Source organism: Diadema antillarum, unplaced genomic scaffold (genome assembly GCF_040938485.1).
Source record: "Diadema antillarum isolate AM-2024a unplaced genomic scaffold, OU_Dant_1.0 seq00000183_RagTag, whole genome shotgun sequence".
Classification (NCBI taxonomy): Eukaryota; Metazoa; Echinodermata; class Echinoidea; order Diadematoida; family Diadematidae; genus Diadema; species Diadema antillarum.
The window spans coordinates 2,681,425-2,700,428 of NW_027271250.1; positions in this window are offsets into that span (position 1 = coordinate 2,681,425).

The following is a 19,004-nucleotide window of genomic DNA, read 5'->3' on the forward strand; positions in this document are numbered from 1 at the left end:
GCTAAATTTGACATACATTGACCTGAAATCCAAATGCCATCTCCGTGTGAAATTTAATGGGAAATGTGGGAATGTGCCAAAGAAAACTGCTTCTATTTACAGGTTTGGTATCTGTTCAAGTATGCAATCCCTAATGCATTTCCCTTTTTCCATCTCGTAGTTTCGTCCTTCACCTTAAATCTCCCTTTGTGCCCCCCCCCCATCCTGTTCCTTCTCTGTATATCGAAGTCTGTCCTTTACCCTATTCATTACAACCTCCAATATGTATGGATCCCCCCCCCCCCCCAACACACATATACGTAGACAAGCTGGCCGAGTCAGGGGGAAAGTAGGCCATTGAGTTGTGGTACATGAACTCTCAAGAACTATCTCCCTCGTAATTTAATTGCTCACTGGCAGCAATCCTTTCTTTACACCGGCACATGGTTGGTTGGCCAATGCATTTTTGTCCCCTGATGGATAATCAATCTTATTTCTAGATCGCCCCTGGCTGGATGTTGCTGTGAAGGGCTTGTTAAAGGGAAGCAGTCCTGAGATTTTCACTGTACTGATAATTAAGAAGAGTAAAAAATATAAACTTTCACCAATTTATACGCTTGGACATCAAAAATTGTCTCCGTACGCGATTTTTGAAAAATAATTTCTGCAAGCGATCGTGAAAGAGCCGGCAAAAAGATGCTACGTAGTGCATGCCCTACTCACCAAGTTGACAGCCGTGCCTTTAAAAACCAATTTAAGTGTTCAAATGATTAGTTGCAATTTTATCATATAATGTGAAAGTTTGTGGTTTTATAATTTCAAACAAAATATTTCAAGCTTAGATATGTATAATTTATGAAAAATTAATATTGTAAACATAAATTTATATGTATTTTTAAACCAAATATACCATGAACTTGACATCAAATAGGCACGGTCGTTTTCTAGCTTCCGTCCGTGTTGCATACTTCTAATTCTTAGCGTAGAAACCACTCTCGCGCGCAAATCCTTACCATACCAATGTATACATACACAGTACACTCGACTCCGTCCAGTCGATTTTGGCATTCAAACCGAAGATAACCTGTGCATGAGAGAGTCGAATTCTTCAAAGAAAATATTGTTTGTATCTCAATATTTCTGTAAGTAGTCAGATAATCGCCTTTCCTCGAAAAAAAAAAATATGACGTGAGCCGGGAAGGGTAAACACAGGGGGTCGTAGGGATATGATTTCGCTCCACTTTGCCGTGCATGTCCAGTCGGCACTGGCAGCAGCTAGCTCAGTGGCACTGTACTGCAGTCCAACCCCGGCTGCAGGCCCACGGTAAATTAAACATAGCTAGCCACTTTCCTTACCTCTCTACGCTTTTTTCCCTCGGTTCTCTTCGAAGTCGATGCTCGAGGTGTTTCTGTTTTATAACTCATGTGAGCAAATGGTCAGGATTGCATCTGGTTTCAGGAGTTTTCTCGGTTTATAACATAACCGAGGGCCACAGCCTGCCGGTCCACGTAAAAACATCGCTTCACAAATTGTCCACGCACAGGTAGGTCACAACACGATTTCGAGATTTTGTAGGCCCTAAGTTTCTTATGTTCGGCATCGTTGTACCGAAATTTCCCAGCCATACAGCTCACCTTTCACGATACTTTTGTTGGTCTGGGACGGAAAAAAGGATTTTCCTGGGAAATTTTCTGCACGATTCGAGCAAAACTACTGATGTAAGATAGCCTGACCATACGACGCTGAATGCGGTCGCCCCTGTAGTGTACTAGCAGGCCTGTGTAGAATAGTTTCTACCTACAAATATGTACACTCTGTACGTACTATAGAACATGCATGAGCGGCGACAGGTAGGGCTGCAGCTGCGCTTGAGACTGGAAAAGTGCGAAGGGCAAACCGCGTATGGGGTGCGTACGCGTATCTACCGTAGATCTATCATCTAGTTGTACCGTCCACACGTGCGAATATAATACACAATACATACACACACACACACACACACACACACACACACAACGTAGAAACAATGTCAAATACGAGTCGGAGTAGCCACCGACGTCTTCATGCATCCGGGTAAACTAGGGAGCGTACGGATAACGAGCAGAACACGGCTGGGAAGAGTTGTGCATCGACGACGTATGACTCTCCGCCAAGACTTGCTCATTAGCATATTCACCATGCAGAGTCACACTTTTTCAACCAAAATGTACGAGCTTATTTGGTGATTTTAAAGTTTGTTTTTGGTGAAAGTAGTTCATTGGAGGTACCAACAACAACATATTTTTTTAAATTTCGTGAGGACTGTGTCCCTTTAATGAGGAAGATTGCAAGTATGCCTTTACCCGCGTTCACATTAGTCCCCATGTCGTCTTGAGGGAAAGTCCCACGGTGCAGGACTTTCCCCTCCAAAACCTTAGTGTGGATGCTCACTGGGACTTGTCCCCTGTCCCCGCAAAGCAAGTCGAGCCCGGGGACAAAATTTGGAGGGGAGAGTGACCTTGGGCTGTAATTGATCGTGCCCAGGTGTATTCCTTAAACGTGCGCATGTGCCAAGTCTGGTTTCAAATGGCAGGGCTCAACCCAAGCCCTGATTGCCCCGCAGCGTGGGGACAGTCGAGATACCAATGTGGACGGTCAGTCATAAAAAAGATAAGATCTCTGGTGACTGTCCCCACAATGTGGGGTCCAATGTGAACACGGGGACAGAGCATCAAGAAAAAGTCAGGACAGTGAGAAAGACAGAGCAACAGGGTGTTCAGACGCAAAAAATATATATATATATATATACCATAACGGTATAGCTATCGTACACCAAAACGGTATAACTATGCGATGAATTTATACGTGTGAATGCTGCCTAACAAAACGATGTATAATGAAACGACGGTCAGAGCATTGTTTTGAACTACTTGTAGAACTCGATATCGAATCAGCATTCCATTACATTTATGTGCGTCTGAATGTATGGTGACTGTAGAACAGTATAACTGGGCGAGGCTTAATGCGAGCATGCGCATAAGATGATGCTATACCCCTCACTAGCGGCGACATCGTGACCATAACAACATGCGCAGTGAGAAACTGTGTATCTGTATGACATTTTCCAGAACAGTTGAGATCAGCATATAAACGGTTTGTTTGTTCTACAATGATTCTTTATACAATGTGTATGTCGTTTCTTTATCGAGTTTCAGTATAAACTGGTTTGCGTCTGAACAGGGATCCGTTAGCATTGGGAAATCATGCAATGGGAAGCTGACCCAACTCTTATGTATTTGGAAATCTGTGAAATGTATTTGGAAATCTGTGAAATGAATTGTGTACAATTTTGTAGGCCTACACAGCATATTATGCAGCCAAGAAATCTTTACCAATGAGCCTACACTTTGGTACACTTATTCTCTGATGGGCAATTCTATTCTACAGGCCTGCACTAGTTGTGTTTATTTAATGTACCCCAGTGTACATAGCAAATGAAGATCAATTTCTTTCTAGTTGTGTGCCGTAGTTTCATCACTATGCTTGTCTGTTTGCTATGTTTTGTTTTGTTTTGTTTTGTTTTGTTTTGTTTTATGTACAGTGTATGAGTTTTGTTTTCATTTCATTTTTTTTTATGTTGCATTTCATCGGCACGGACCTGCGGAAGACGAGTCCCAAGTATACTCAGGCAGGTGTCTATGGGAAATGCATGTTGTGGCAAAATCAGCCCGTTGTGCTTGAGTCATGGTTTCAATGTAGCCGAGGAGCCCTTTCAAATGGTCAATTGAACTCTTGTTCAGCTGGAGCAGATGTAAATCACTGTTGTCTCATCATACACATATTTCTCAAATCTTAGTCTGAAGGTGCCATCCGTCCAATAAAGTTTTCCCTGATTCTTGATGCAGGCTCATCATCAGTTAACACGTTAAGGGAGAGCAGAGCATACAGGTAGCTTAAACTTGTATCTACTTCTGTGGCAAACTACTGTAAAACATGATATATTCGCGGCATGAATTTTTCGCGAATAGGAGCCGACAGCCTTTTTCGTGGCATGAAATTTTCGCGAAGTGCCACTGGCGTTCAATGCATATAATGTAAACATGAACTTTCGCGTGCATTTCAATTTCGCGAATCTTGGCGCTCGCGAAATTCGCAAAATTAAAGTGCACGCGAAAATTCCTTGTTTTACAGTATGTGCTCTGGGAAAAATATTTGTATTGTACATGCATGTTCGCACATAGTCTTGCATGCACACACACTGAGAACATGGTATGTGATTGACAGGTCAACAATTTACTCCTCTGCTGTTCGCAGTTGGTGACAGTGGTCTGGGCCATCTGTTATGATTAGAAATGCATTTTGCATGAATATGATTCCTCACAACATCTTTTTTTTTTTGCCGTGGACAAAATCTGCATGCTTGCCGAGGGCGAACGGTGGATTCACTGCTCGAGAACCCATCCTGTCCTGCTCCCAAGGCACAGAACACTGAAATCTCGCACCTATGGTTGGATTCCATGACATCATAGGGACAGCAAGCATCGTCTGAGAATGATTGAAAGATTTTTTGTTTCCTTCCTGGAATACTGACATGAAATCCTAGCGACGTGATTCTTCTGGGGTTCCGCCAATAACTGCAGAAGGATTCACCGCTTCGGATGAGGTATCGGATTTGCGGAAGCGGATACCCCTTAATGTCTTAATTTGAGGGTGATGCAAAGTTCGATTTCGTGGTGAGAGAATAGTATCTGCAATCTGATGTTTAATTGGTCATGTGACCAGAAGAAAGGTCGTTCGTGGCCATGATTGATGCCTTCATCACGTCTACTTCTGTGCGAGGTGAAGATGATGATGTAAATTTTCTGCGAGGTTTTCCTATCAATGTCCTTATTGGAAACACCATTGATGTATGTGTTAGGGGGTATTGTGTGTTTGTTGTCGCTGTTTTAAGTTGCTATATGGACAAGAGTGCTGAAAGCGATATAACTTTTTATTTCCTGTTCCAATTATTCATATCAATGTCAAAATGCTTCTCATGATCAATTTCATTTAAGACTATAAAACTATTTTAATTTTACATACAGTGTCAAATATAGTGGGTTATCCTGACCAGAAATACTGCTCCTTTATTTATGATAGCTACTTTAGCAATTAGCTCTTTATTATGATTTTACTTACTGATGAGATAACTTTCATAACATCCTATTCAGGTATAATGTGCATGTATAGTAAAGGAGACAATTTCTGCCATGATGCATCACATTGTTCGCCATGAAAATCCTGGAAATTGGGTGGGACCAAACTTGAAGGAGTGCAACGTCCTTGGCGCACTACGGGTCTGAGAATGTGAAGTCAAGCGTCTCCACAGGCAGCTCATTCCTGCTGTCTTAGGATCCATACCAAAGGGTCAATTTGGGGGATGATAAGGTATCTCTTGGAAACTCTTCATTATCAATCAAACATGATATGTGGTTGACATGTGGCCTACAAAAGTTTGGATGGATGTGTGATGTAGGTACTGTTGGGCTCAGTACCTCAGACAGCATATCAGTCACCGTAGTGGACTACAAACACCCTTACTTCTTGTGAATGTCACAAGTTTGCGGTTATCATCTTTGAAAGAACATTTGGGGATCACCATCTCGTATTAGAATGTGCATGACCTTGAATGGTGTGTTTCGTAAACAAACCATTTTCACCGGCTTCAGTAAGATGATTGTTAAATAATGCAATACAGGCACATTTTCCATCCCCACCCCTCCCATACTCCCTCCCCTCCCCTCCAGTAGCCCATCCCCACCCATCCAATACCCGTCCCCACCCATCCTACAGCCCTCCCCAACCTTCCTTATACCCTCTCCTTCCTCCGAAACTCCTTTTCCATACCTCTATTTCTTTGGTATGTTTAGAGTCGCTCTTTGTTCACCTGTGTATATATATTTTTACGTCATCTTGCATGCTTGGCCATCTTCCTTTTAGCCTGTCTGTCTGCTTTTTTTCTGTCTGTCTGTCTGTCTGTCTGTCTGTCTGTCTGTCTGTCTGTCTATCTGTCTATCTATCTTGTCTCCTCTTCTGAGGGGGTGAGGGATGAGGTTGAGGGGGTGTGGTGGGCAGACAGAGGGGGAGGGAAGTGTCATGCCCAATTCTCCGTCCCCTCAGCCTGATGGCAAGTGACAGGCTATCAGTAGGGACTGACAGGAGGCCCTAATAATGGAGGTGCCAGCCTGCCTTAGCATGGATCTCACCATCATTAGACAAGGAAAGAATGCTGGAAAGAGATGGAGAAAGACAGAGGGGAAAAAATAGCTCAGAGAGAGAAGTACATGTAGAAAGATATAAAAAGAAATGGTTGGGGGAAAAAAGTGGCATATTATGTCTGCAGTCTGTCTGAAATTGCACAAATGACATTTTATCGTTTCCCACTCCATTCCTAAAAGGGGAAAGCACCTGAAAGTTCTGGTTGCTCGTACATGAAAGGGTTAGGAGAAATTGCAGGTAGTCTTTGACTGTTTGCACATGAGCGGAGAAAGCATAATTTGAATGATGATTCTAGTGATGCATCACTAGAATCATCAGATTAATGAATGATGCATTTTGGCTGTATGTTCGCAAACTAGAATCATGGAGGTTAGTTTGAATTGGGCAATTCAATGACTGTTGAAGAGGGTGGGGTGTTTTCCAGTGATGAGTCTCCTGAATGACAAAAAGAATCAGTCATGTGTAAGGATTAACTTCAAGATCATGTTTTTTTGGGATGCACCTTTTGGTGACTTTCAACCTCTTTTGCGAAAATGGTGAAAATTTGCAATCCTTTGTTTGGGGAGTTACGAATGAGCTGGATTTTTGGTATCATTAGATTTTATTGCACTGTTTGTATGAACGTTAAATTTATGCATGGAAACCTACCTCTTCAAAAGAGAAAGGATGAACACAATAAGAAATTTTACAGTCCATAAATTTAGAGTTTACTCGCATCTACCACTACTGCTACCAGTGAGTCCAGATGAACAGCAAAAAGAAATTCAATATGCATGCTATTTTCCACTTGTTTGGCTTCGTGAGCTCTGTTCAAGAGTGATTGCTGGGTATCTGGACAGAAGCCACACTGCCCCTCTTTGCACTCAGAAATGCAAAACTGCAGAATCCTCAAACCTTCCTCAGTTGGGTGTATTGACGATAATTCCAATACCTAAATTGTAATTCTGCGTAGCAATTAAATTTCCCTGCTCTTTCTCTGCTCGGGTTTTATACCCTGTTTAGAGTCCCTTAAAACATGGAACAACCTCTAAGAGTGTTGCCATGTTCATCTCTGATGATGGGGACGGTCATGACACAAAGCACGTATAGCATGAGTCTGGCGTAAGTCTGAGGTTCATGTGTAAATATCATGCCAGACAGCTTAGCGCTAGTCTAGCACAACCTGCGGAGGTTGTGCTAGACCCGTGCTAGATGAGGGGACTCTTTTATGGTCTTGACATGAACACGGCACACATTTCTGGTGACCGGCGCTATTTGTGGCAGAGTGTACACATGTGCGCACGAGAAAATGCCACCTCTCTCCAGGAGAAAAGCCTGCTCGCTGGTATCCATGGAAACGTATGTTGACCTCATGCTAGACGACCAGGGGGACTCTACGCGATGGTTTCTCTCAAAAAGAATTATTGGGTTTTGCATCATGTTCTAAAAAATTTTAAATGGCTGCATGTTTTGAGTGTGTGTGAAAAGACCTTGATTGTTACAAAATCCACTATCTTCTGACCCAACAGCTATTTTTGAAGATATTTTTCTTTTTAAACAGACAAGAATGATTATATTCTTGTTATTTCCATAAAATGAATATCTGTTTTTGCTTATAAAACTGGAGAGAATTTCAGAATCAAAGATAAAATAAAGAAAGAAAAAAAATGAGAGAGAGAAACATAGAGAAGTTTGTAGAGCCTTGTTTTTGAGTACTTTCCAGATAATGCTTGAAGATAATATCACCTCTTCACAAGTATTCATTTCATAACAGATTATCATTTAGTGATGAGTTTCATGCTCATTACAATAATTTTAGAGTGCCATTGCTTGCTTCTTGACAACAGTACTGTGAGCATAGCAGAGTCAATTTCTCATGAAGTGATGTGGCACAATAAGTGTAAATGGTAATCATTATAAGATGTGAATGTGTTGAATTCAAGATGCAGAACTTCAAACTGGTTAAAGCTTGTCTTTTTTCCCCTCTTTTTTTTAAGTTATGTTCTAGCAAAGGAAATTGTAATGTCACATTTCTTCGGGTTTTTTTTTAAAATGAAATCAACTTGTATTTATGGGTGTGTGTAAGTACAAATGTATGATGTTAGTATGTGTGTGTTATGTGTGTGTTTGTATGCATTTGTGTTGTTGAAGTTCTATTCATTTTCTTCTTTTTTTTTTTCTTTCTGGAAAATTCCTTTTCTCTGTTAAATTCTTGACACTTTTAAAGTATAAACAGAAATGAGATCTTTCTTAGAGCACATGTAATTCTACATTGTATATAGAAGCCTAAGCCTACATTATGTATTCCATCCAACTCCATGACTTAATTTTTCCCATACTCTCCCCCTGGAAAATCTTCACTCCTCCCACCAGAGATAATCAATACATTCCTACCCCTGTAACTTACAGTACATCCCCATGACCCCCAAATACCCCTACCCCCACCACTTTCCCATCCCAGTTACTTGCTACACCCATTTCGTGTTCCGTGATCTATTTATCTGGACTACATTATGCAGCTCCAGAATTTTGCCATGCATGTCATCTGATCCCCAGGAAGATGCTGCGGCTTTTCACATTTTTTTTTTTTGGTATGTTTTTGCTTTCTTTTTGGCAAGGAAAATGAAATATACATGAAGCACAGTGCGAAAATCTTTGAAATCGTGCTGCGTTTGAGATGGATGAGCTCTAACCTCGTCAGGGAATACGGAAAGGAAGCTGATAGTATTTTGCGTATGATTAGTCCTCGTTTTGAGGGATAGGGATTTCAGATACGGAGTATTTTGAGTATGATTAGTCCTTGTTTTGGAGGATAGGGATTTCAGGTACAGTTTAATGTTGCAAAAAGTCTACTCATGACGGCTCCAACCTTTCTCGTATCCTGTGGGGTAGATGGACTTGCTATCGCTGTCTGTCCTTTCTTGTGCGAATGCAGAAGCCCGATATCTTATCAGAGAAACCCCCTGAACAGGGAGGTTGTCGGTTGTCATGGTAACAGATCCTTCGTGCATTATTCCTTTGAGATTACAGGGTCTTCTAGCGTGTCAACTGAATATAGTGCTTCCCTTGATTGCTCATCAGTGTGGTGTACATGAATATATTGTCTACTCAATCAAGCATAGTGATGTACTAGTGTAGCAAAGACTAGTCTCTTTTTACAGGATTCTTTATACCTGTTGCATAGGAGCAACTGCAGTTCGTGATAAATCTTCACCAGCATATTGCACGTGGCATTGCTTATCATTTCTATTGATAAATGAGTCAGATTGCAGTAAATTGCTTTATTTCAGTTATGCTTGCCACCAAGTACTACCTCCTGGTATGAATGTAAAGAATCAATAAAAGTTTATTAGCATTTATTTGCATTTGATTAAATCATGTATGTTGAGAAGTGAGGCTAGAAAAAGGTTTTGCCCCAGTTAACATTCCAGTCTATAGTTGTTCATCTAAATTTAAGCTCTGTTGGCCTTGGCAGGTCCTACACTAATGGTATTACATGTGGCTTTTTGTTCCACCATCATTGTGTCGCGCAAGGTTGCTCCGTGCAAAATGAATGAAATGATACAAAACCCCCATTGACTCTATCTGAGCTGTGGCAATCTGAGCAGAGTGCAACAGTTGGGCACGCAGTCTCTTCTCTCTGTAATTATGATCCAATGTTTGAGCACTGACAAATATCTTGGGTATGCCATGGTGTGCCAGTTCTTTCCACAGTGTGACCTCCTACTCAACCAGCTGAATTTGAGGATTGCAACAACCAGGCACAATGCCACATCAGCAGAGTCCTACATGTAGTTTTTGCACAAAAATTATGCTATGCAAAACTATTGTTTTGTATTGCCGACAGACAAGCCAAAACAGAACAAATCTACTTAAATGTGATCAGAAATATTGAGAATTCAAAACTTTTCAGACTATGCGTATTCACAGCAGTAAGATAAAATGAAATTAAAAAATGCCAGAGAACATGAAGGCTATAGGTACAAACACAAATGTAAGTACATGGGACTAGCACAATTCATTTTGATGTGTGCATAAGTGTCATGTTTTGCCGCCTCATCTGAAATCTCATCCCCTACCACAAGAGTCACTGAGCAGCCCAAGGTAGTGAGGAGAATGCTCAGAGAAGCATCAAAGATGATCCATGAGGAAGTCTACCTCAGTAGCAGCTATTTTGTTTTTAGTGATATGATCACTGCCAAGTCATGGACGATGAATTAGCAGATACTCCTCTTTCTTTCTCTTTGAGTCTGACCTAGGCAACACATGCAACGAGATGGCTCATTTATTTAGTATAATGACAGGCTACAAGGATGAATTATCAGATAGGATGATGTGAATGAAAGTTATCATGCTTAAAGTCTGAAAAGTCTCTTGGATGTGGATCCAAAGTCAGGTCACTGAATTGACCACTAAAGGGGTCATATAGTTTTGGTTTAGACTTAACTTCAGGTTTTTATAATTTTTTTTTGGTGAGATAGCGAGAAACCTCTTATAAAATATGAAAGAGCATGTAATTCCATCAGGATTTCAACGTTTATTCGATGAAAATTGGTTTTGAAATGGGTGAGATATAATAAAACAGAGTAATCCTAATAAAGTGTGGGACCCACCTTTCATTACTATCGTTTTGTTTTACTTTGTTTTTGGATGTTTCAGCTATTCCAAATTTGATTTTCATCAAATAAACTTTGAATTCTTCTTAAAATGGTATGCTTTCTACTATTTCATAAGTGTTTTCTTGGTATCTCACGAAAAAGTTAAAGCCCAATTTTCATCTCCACCAATGCTGTACCATTCCTTTAACCCCTCAAAATGATTGCATTCTTGTATGATATTAGAGGGTACTGAAATTCCTTCACGCCATATATCAGAGACATGAACGAACTGCTTTGATTCCAATGCTGATGAAACTCTTGTGAGAAATAAGGACAGAAAGAAGCAGTATTTGTTTTATAAATTGATACAAAAGATATCGATAGGAAAGTGACATGTGTCAGTAATGTTCTTTCACGGGTTCATTCTCACGTTTCGCAGGCCTGCCAGGTCATGGTGAAAATGGGTCTCTCTATGGAGACTATTCTTTTTTCTGAACTTGGTGTGAGATTAAGGTGATCCAGATGATCTTCAGGAGGCCATTGGGATCAAATCAATCTGGCCTGGTGGATTTGGAAGGTGACAATCACCTAAAATCTTAGCCTTTGTCCAAGGCCCTCTCTTCAGTCATTTAGTGATGACAGTTGTGAACGATTCGAGATGAAGATGAGGGCAATTGAGCACAAGGGTCTTTTTAAATCCTGAAATGTGATCATCAGTCCTGAGCTTGGGGAAGATTAACCCGTTGAGGACAAGTTCATTTTGCTATAACGCACATTTCCCATAGACATCTGCCGGAGTGTACTTGGGACTACTAGTCTTCAATGAGTTAAACTAGCACATCATTCGCATTGAATAAGTCAGATGCTGAACAATTTCTTCTTTTTTTTTGTCTGATTAATAGAATTGCTAGGTTTGTTTTGTCAGCCCGCAGTACAGATTTGTCATTTGCTTAAGTTCTATTTATTATCATTGTTATTGTTATTATTAGTAAGCTCTGCTGATTGCTTGTGACGTTTTTGCTGCCGAATGCTGATAGCAAAATTTTGTAATTTGTGTATCTGTGTAAGTCAAGCAATTTAGACAGGTCTCCAAAGGCCTAACGCTGGAGCTTGTCTCTCAGTGGTGGCTTGCCTGTGTCTCCCATGACAACCCTGTGCTCGCTTCTCTTCCAGTTACAATACAAGAGGGCCTCTAAGGAAGGCTACTGAGATCGCAGCTGATAGTCTCATCTAAAGGCTTTTCTTGGGGAGCGCTGTCAGGTCTGGACTTGAGAGCCAGACTTTTCTATCAAAAGCAGAATTGAAATCCATTCAGTGATATCTGCTCTGTCAGGTAGAATCTATCAGTGCTGTAGGTGAACATCTTTCTTCAGAAGTTGATGAAGTAGATAACTGGATGCACACTTAAGTGGATCTTTAAAACAGTAAACTGTCCAGTTATGTTTGACTCAGTTTGATCTATTTCTCCATTCATTGATATGAAGAGAGTGAAGAGGCAAATAACAAAGAACACACGAGGAAGTATGCACAATCATAAAATGAAATGAATGGTGTGGGCATAGAAGATATACTTCAGTGATTGTGAATAAAACCCATGGAAAGAGTTATGACACATACCCATATGACACAATTATCCAGTCCCACACATAACGGGGCTATAAACAGTGTAAACATCTTAACTGCAGATCAAGGGATGCCTACAGTCAAGGATAGAAAGAGAAGGAAAAAAAAAGGAGTTAGATAACATAAAAATGGAATTCTCCTATTTATTAAGTTCATAAATCTGGCGTTTTTTTGTTTTTTTTTTGCATTTATAGCATTAAAGTTAGATAATGATTTACATGCATCATTTGGCTGAGCAAAGTTTTACAATCACTATTGCAGTAATGCTTTTACTTGTGTGTGTCTATCTGTGTGTCTGTGTATAAGGAGAGTAATACTAGAAGTTCATGGTTGCATTTCTTTAGCGAGTATTTCAGACGGGTCAGAAATAAGTTAAGGAATGATGGGTTTCTGTATATGCTGAATATTTCGTGAGGTTTTTATTTTCACAAATTTTGTGAGAGGTGCTATTCGCGAATATTAGATACTCAAAAAGATTGACTCTGATCCCTATATGAATGTGATGCGCACATATACATTTCTCTGTTCAGTACTGCACTCCACGATTGCAAATTTAACCACTCGCGAAATCGCCGCAAAGTCCTGATTCGCTTAGATTTAGACTCGCTATGCTAAATACACTGTATATGGCATGTACAGTATAATATAGATGGTGATGATCAGGATCACTGTTGATTCACAATATCTCACGAGGATCTGTCACCATGGCAAGATATGGGTACTAGTGACATCTTACCCAGAAGGAGGGATCGTTTGGCTCTGATGACGGTTTGACCTCTACGAGTACACTTGCATAAGTTTTATTCTGTTGATTGATAAGTTTATGTGTTGATATTGCTTACATAATTGTTTATTATTGGATAATGTTTTATTCTTTGTCCTGCTATGATTTGACACATTCATTTATTCCGTAACATAGCCCTTGCTTTGTTGCTACAAATGTCCTGTAAGGAATAGGATAACATTAGGTGTCGCCTACCGGTCTGTGTGCACCTTTCGTCAGCTGCATACATGTGTAATAGTACTTGCTCTTGATCTAGAAATAACTTTAAAATGATACTACGTAGACAGCACCTGTGAGTGCTGTCATAACGCACGTACAGGTGCACAGTCCAACAGGAAACTCTTTTCATCTCGGGGTCCAAGCCCCACCCCTGCCAGCTGGAGGGCCACTCCCGTGTGACGTGGGCAGTAATCGATCCCCTTGACGTAAAGGGAGCAACACTTGATCGACGAGGTGTCGCGCACTGACAGAGATGTCAGCCGCGAAAAGTAAAACGGGTCATGGAGGAGAAATCCTTCTCGTGGCACTTCTATCATTGCACGTATGCCCATATGGTGATGTTTTCGGAGGGTGGGGCGTGGGATGGGGGATATAAGGGGTTGCCGGTAACAGATAGGAGAGTGCTCCGAATTAGAGATGCACTCCTTTGGATCCTATACTGGATCCCGTTACCCTCATTACACCAGTATAGATCCCTTTGCCAGCTCTGCCCTCGATTGGGATGAGTGGTATAGGGCGGGGTTACCTCAACCTCATTAACCTTTGCCCCTTTCCCCATCTTGATCAAGAAATGATTCATATTGGCAGCAATAAATCCCTGGTAGAAGCATCTTTCATTGGCCAAGTTGTTACATCGGCACCTTGGAAAGGTCTTGAATTATCCAGTTAGACTTAGACAAGTTATGTGAATCTCTAGCAATAGATAGAATTTGACATGGGTGTGAAATGAGAAGTTTTGCATTTTTTGATAATCTCAGACTACTTTGCAACATGCGAGGTAGGCCTAATTCTCTCTTGTTGATTTCAGAGTGGTCTTTGTCTCTTCTTGAATACAAAATGGTCTTGTGAAGCTTATAAAGGAGAAATTAGCCTATGTAGTTTATCAATTGACTGGAGGCATTTATATCATATCAAGTCAATCAAATATAAAGAATACGTTGGTAGACAGGCAAATTGTTTCAAAGAAAGGGAAATAAAGTATAACTCTATTGACAGCATGTATACATGTATGTCTCAGTTCTAGGTTGATGTAATGGCTGAAGAGAAATGATGCACAGACAAAATCACTCTTGACACACCTGTACAAACTCACGTCATCTAGTCGCGGGAACCCACAGGTAAATGGGCATGCCAGGTAGGATAGGCAAAAAGGATCGGAGGTAGTAAATGCCAATTCTGGCAATGACCCTTGTGACCCCAATCTCACCAAATTTGGTGGCCGGTGGCGTGTGAATTGTCACACCTGTAGTTAACCCTAGTCAGATTGCTCATATCGATACAGATATCACAAAGCCCCTTTGGTTGTGAGGCATCTTCATCTGAAAAGAAAAAAGGGAAAAGACAAGGACAGGCACAAAATAAGTTCAAAGTCGCCGCCAGGCTCTGATGAAGAAATTGGCGCGAATTTAGATGGTCTTGTTACTGCCAGCCCAGGTGGTCTATTTGAAAAATTGCCTCTAAAAGTTAAAGTACCTCCAGAGTCTGTTCCAAATAGTCATTTTCAACAGAGCTGGTGTAGGAAATGAAACTGGAAAAAAAAAGAAGAAGAAAAAGAACGAACCATACCATTACAAACAAACTGAAGTCTTTTATTGCAACTGATTGACAGACTACCCTACATCCCTTGTAAATAATCACCAAATTAATCAGTGTTTAGTACTAGCCACGACAAAATCACGGGCATGCATACTCTGGCAGGATTCAAACTGCGATCTCCTGATCTTCGGACAGGCGTCATATCCGCCAGATCAATGAGCTTAATTCTGCCCAACAGCCAGTGCTGGTTCTTATCCTTACAGCAAGCAGATAAAAGAATTGTGGCTTTTACATAACTGTACACTGATTAATTCAGTGCAAATTTACATTGATGTAGGGCAATTTGTCGATCAGATGCATCAAGAAGAACTGGACGCAAGGATTTCATCAATTTGAACAAACTGAAGCTTGCAGCATCAAATTTCACACCAATGAAAAATAGTGTGTTTAATCATGAAATATCTTCACCTTTAGCCATCAGCATTGGTACTCACTGGTTGAGGACCGAAAGGATTATGAGGGCCAAAGTGTGTTACCATAAAGGAAAGACAAAAATTGAGAGGGAAAAAAAAAATGGGAAGAGTGCATGGAAGGTCAGAGTGTACAGTCCTTGAGAAAAAGAAGTAATTCAAACAACAGAACTGAATGACAGAGAGAAGAGAGAGGAGAGAGATAGCTACGTGTGAGGAGAAAGAGAGAAAAAGATAGATAAACATATACAGAGACAGAAAGAAAGAGAGGGGGGGGAGGGGTAGATTGATGGTAAGGAACAGAGCACAAAGGGGGAAAGATGGAACAGTTTCTGTGCACCGGGTTTGTTGGGCAGGTGAGCTGGCCAGATCAGAAGAGATCTTTGTTTATCTCACCTGCGGTTGTCCATAACTCTCCCAGACAGCCTGTCACCCTGGCTGTCAACCCCGAGCTGTCAGTCAAGCACCACCAGTCCGCTCTGTCAACATTGTGTTGGCTGTCCATGTGAATGCCTGCATGTGTTGGTGGATATGTGTGCATGCTGTGTGTGTGTGCGCATCTCGTGTGTAGTTAAGCGCTTAATGTATATAAGTACTTACAGATGTGTGTACGTAAATTAGTGTTTGTATGGATGTTTATTTTTGTGTGTATGCATGTTTATTGTGTAAAGATATTGTAAAAGCTGTTACATTTGCTAGGGTTTAATTTTCGCAAATTTTACAAACCACTGTTGGGCCGCGAATTTAACAGCACGCTAAAATATCACGAACTGACAGGCATTAGTGCACTTATGATAGCATCGGTGTCAAATCGCAAAAACAGCATCTTGAGAAAATGTCTGTAGCCTCCTCATTCGCGAAAATATCTATGTACAAATATAACAGCTTTTACAGTAAATGTTGTCTCTCTTCAATGCTCTTAGCTGTGTAGATTGTGCTTTGCCCTCTCGCTATGCGTTTCTTTATTAATTCCTTTTGCTCTGAAGGAAAACATATAAAAGCTCGATCTTTAAAGTAAAATGTACACATCTCTCGTCAGTCAAATTTGGATTTGTTGATTTGGTTTTGGTGGTCAATCTTTATCTAAATGTATTTTAAGAAGAAAAAGTCTTGGAAGTCATGCAGCTTTGATTATTGCAGGAATTGCAGAGACGGGGATAATTCACAAGGTTTCAGGCTATTGGTTACTTTCACTCAACTCTTATATTTACTTTGCATGGTGACTTAAAGGACAAGTTCACCTTCATAAACATGTGGGCTGAATGAATGCAGCAATATTAGTAGAACACGTCAGTGAGAGTTTGAGGAATATCGGACAATCTGTTCAAACGTTATGTATTTTTGAAGTTTCTGCTCACACAAGGCTGGATGAGAAATCTACTATAGCTTGTGATGTCACAATGCGTACAACGATATAAAGAAAGAATAAAGAAAATTCAGCATATTTTCACTTTTCTAGCATAACAAAAGAACACTTAACTTCTCTATTTCAGAAGGCAGGGGGAATAATATTACCCTTAACATATGTCAGTAACAAGTTGAAGAAATGCGTACTTTATTCAAAAAGTGAAGTTTTGTGAAATTCTCTTTTAATTTTCTTTATGTCGTTGCATGCACATGACATCATACACTGTAGTGGTCTTCTCATCCAGCAGTGACTGTGCAGGTACTTTAAAAATTCATTACTTTTGAACGGATTGTCTGATTTTCCCCAAACTTTCACTGATGTGTTCTAATAATATTGTTGCATTCAATCAATCCACATGTATATGAAGGTGGACTTGTCCTTTGATGTGTATATTGTCATTGAATTTATAGGGGTTGGGCCTGATAAGGTTAATATTAACCTTTAAATGTCTGTCTTGAATTCAGGCTCGCCATCATTCAGTGTAATCGTGTGATGCACCTAGAGGCCCACATACATAATTATGTCACAATACACATATTACGTGAGATAAGGTCAGTAATATATGTATCCTGGAAGCAAGACTAGGCATTACAACTACAAAATTGTGTGAAAAAAGGTACGTGGGTGAAATTGGATGGAAGGATTATTTGATTGTGGATTTGAAGTCCCAGCCAGAAAGGGCATCGAAGAGGGGCGTCTAACTATGCTCCACTTGGTGTGGGAGTTTTATTCTTTTTTTCCCAGAAGGGATCAATCAGCCTTGGTCCTAAAATAGGATTGATTTATAAGTCTCTTCAGGCCACTACATGAATGTCACGGATGAGCACTTAGGTAGGTTACGGTGACATCTCGTCTTTTCTGCACTTACGCAACGCAAATAGATGCTCACCTACACACATACACTTAACACACACATAATCATATTCACACATATACTTAAACATTTACAGACATACAGATGTACAGAATATATTCATATGAGAGTAATGCAGTACACAGAACACATGGATCACCTGTGCAAAGGTATTCAGATGCTAATTCTAAATGACACCGAGATACTTGTTCATCTATCAGCCTTGATAAATTTTATCCCTTGACATAAGTTTTTTCCAGAACTTTGACTTCACTTTGTCTCTACCGTGACTATCCTTGTCTATTCTAGGCTTTCCAAAGGTGTATATATTGTCATTCTTAAATCATGAAGTGGGAGAAATTAGAGATAAAAGGTATTGTTGATGTCAGTGTCACACACCTTGTCTTGTGTGAACGGGGCTTTCTTCTGATAAACTTGAAAAGAGTGTTTTCTCTCATCCTCGTTTATTTACATGGAGATGCACAAAACTTCAACCTCCAAAATAGACTGCAGACTTTAATTTGCTCTTTTCCCTGATGAGTGGAGAGATTCAAAGGGAAAACAAAAAGACACAATTTTTTTTTCTTAATCAATACCTCGAGGAGCATGACATGACGGCAAGTTTGTAAATCCCAAACTGTATTCCTTTATGCATCTGATTCTGTAATCGGGAGTAGAGTTTTTTGTTTTGTTGCTTTTCTGTTCAAGTTTAGCGGGATTAAGATGAGCATATTAGTCAGCGTGGTGCTACAAAATCTATTTCAAATGAAAACATTGCACAATATATGTCATGTATATATTTCTTTCTTTCTCTCTCCATCTCTGTTCTTCGGGAGTAAAAGGGGTTATCCACCTTCTTATTGGAATGCTCATATTCTGGGTACACGAGACGTAAATTGCCAATTGACAGTTTTTGAGAAAACGCAGCTATGGGTAATCAGATTACTCCTGTGACTGACAGCGCTGGCAAAGCCAAGAACACTAAATCCTCTCAACTCCCTGCCAGGCAGGGCTGCTTTGCTTGCATTCCCGTTTTTTTTTTTTTCTGTCTGTTTGTTCTTCATTGTTTTTGTTATTATTTTATATCGCTTTCAAGAACACCCCACGATAGGCGAGCATTTTTATCGACTTAGGAACAAATACAGAGCCCCAGCCAAAACTGCCCTGGCGCAGCTAGGTGTACTGCAAAAGTAAAGAACTGTAATGGCATCCAGAGTGTGTACCACCAGATCATTATCAAGCCAGAGATATTTAATCACTTCAAATTCTCTCCCATCCCCCCCCCCCCCCATGCATTTATACTGGGTAGTGTATTTA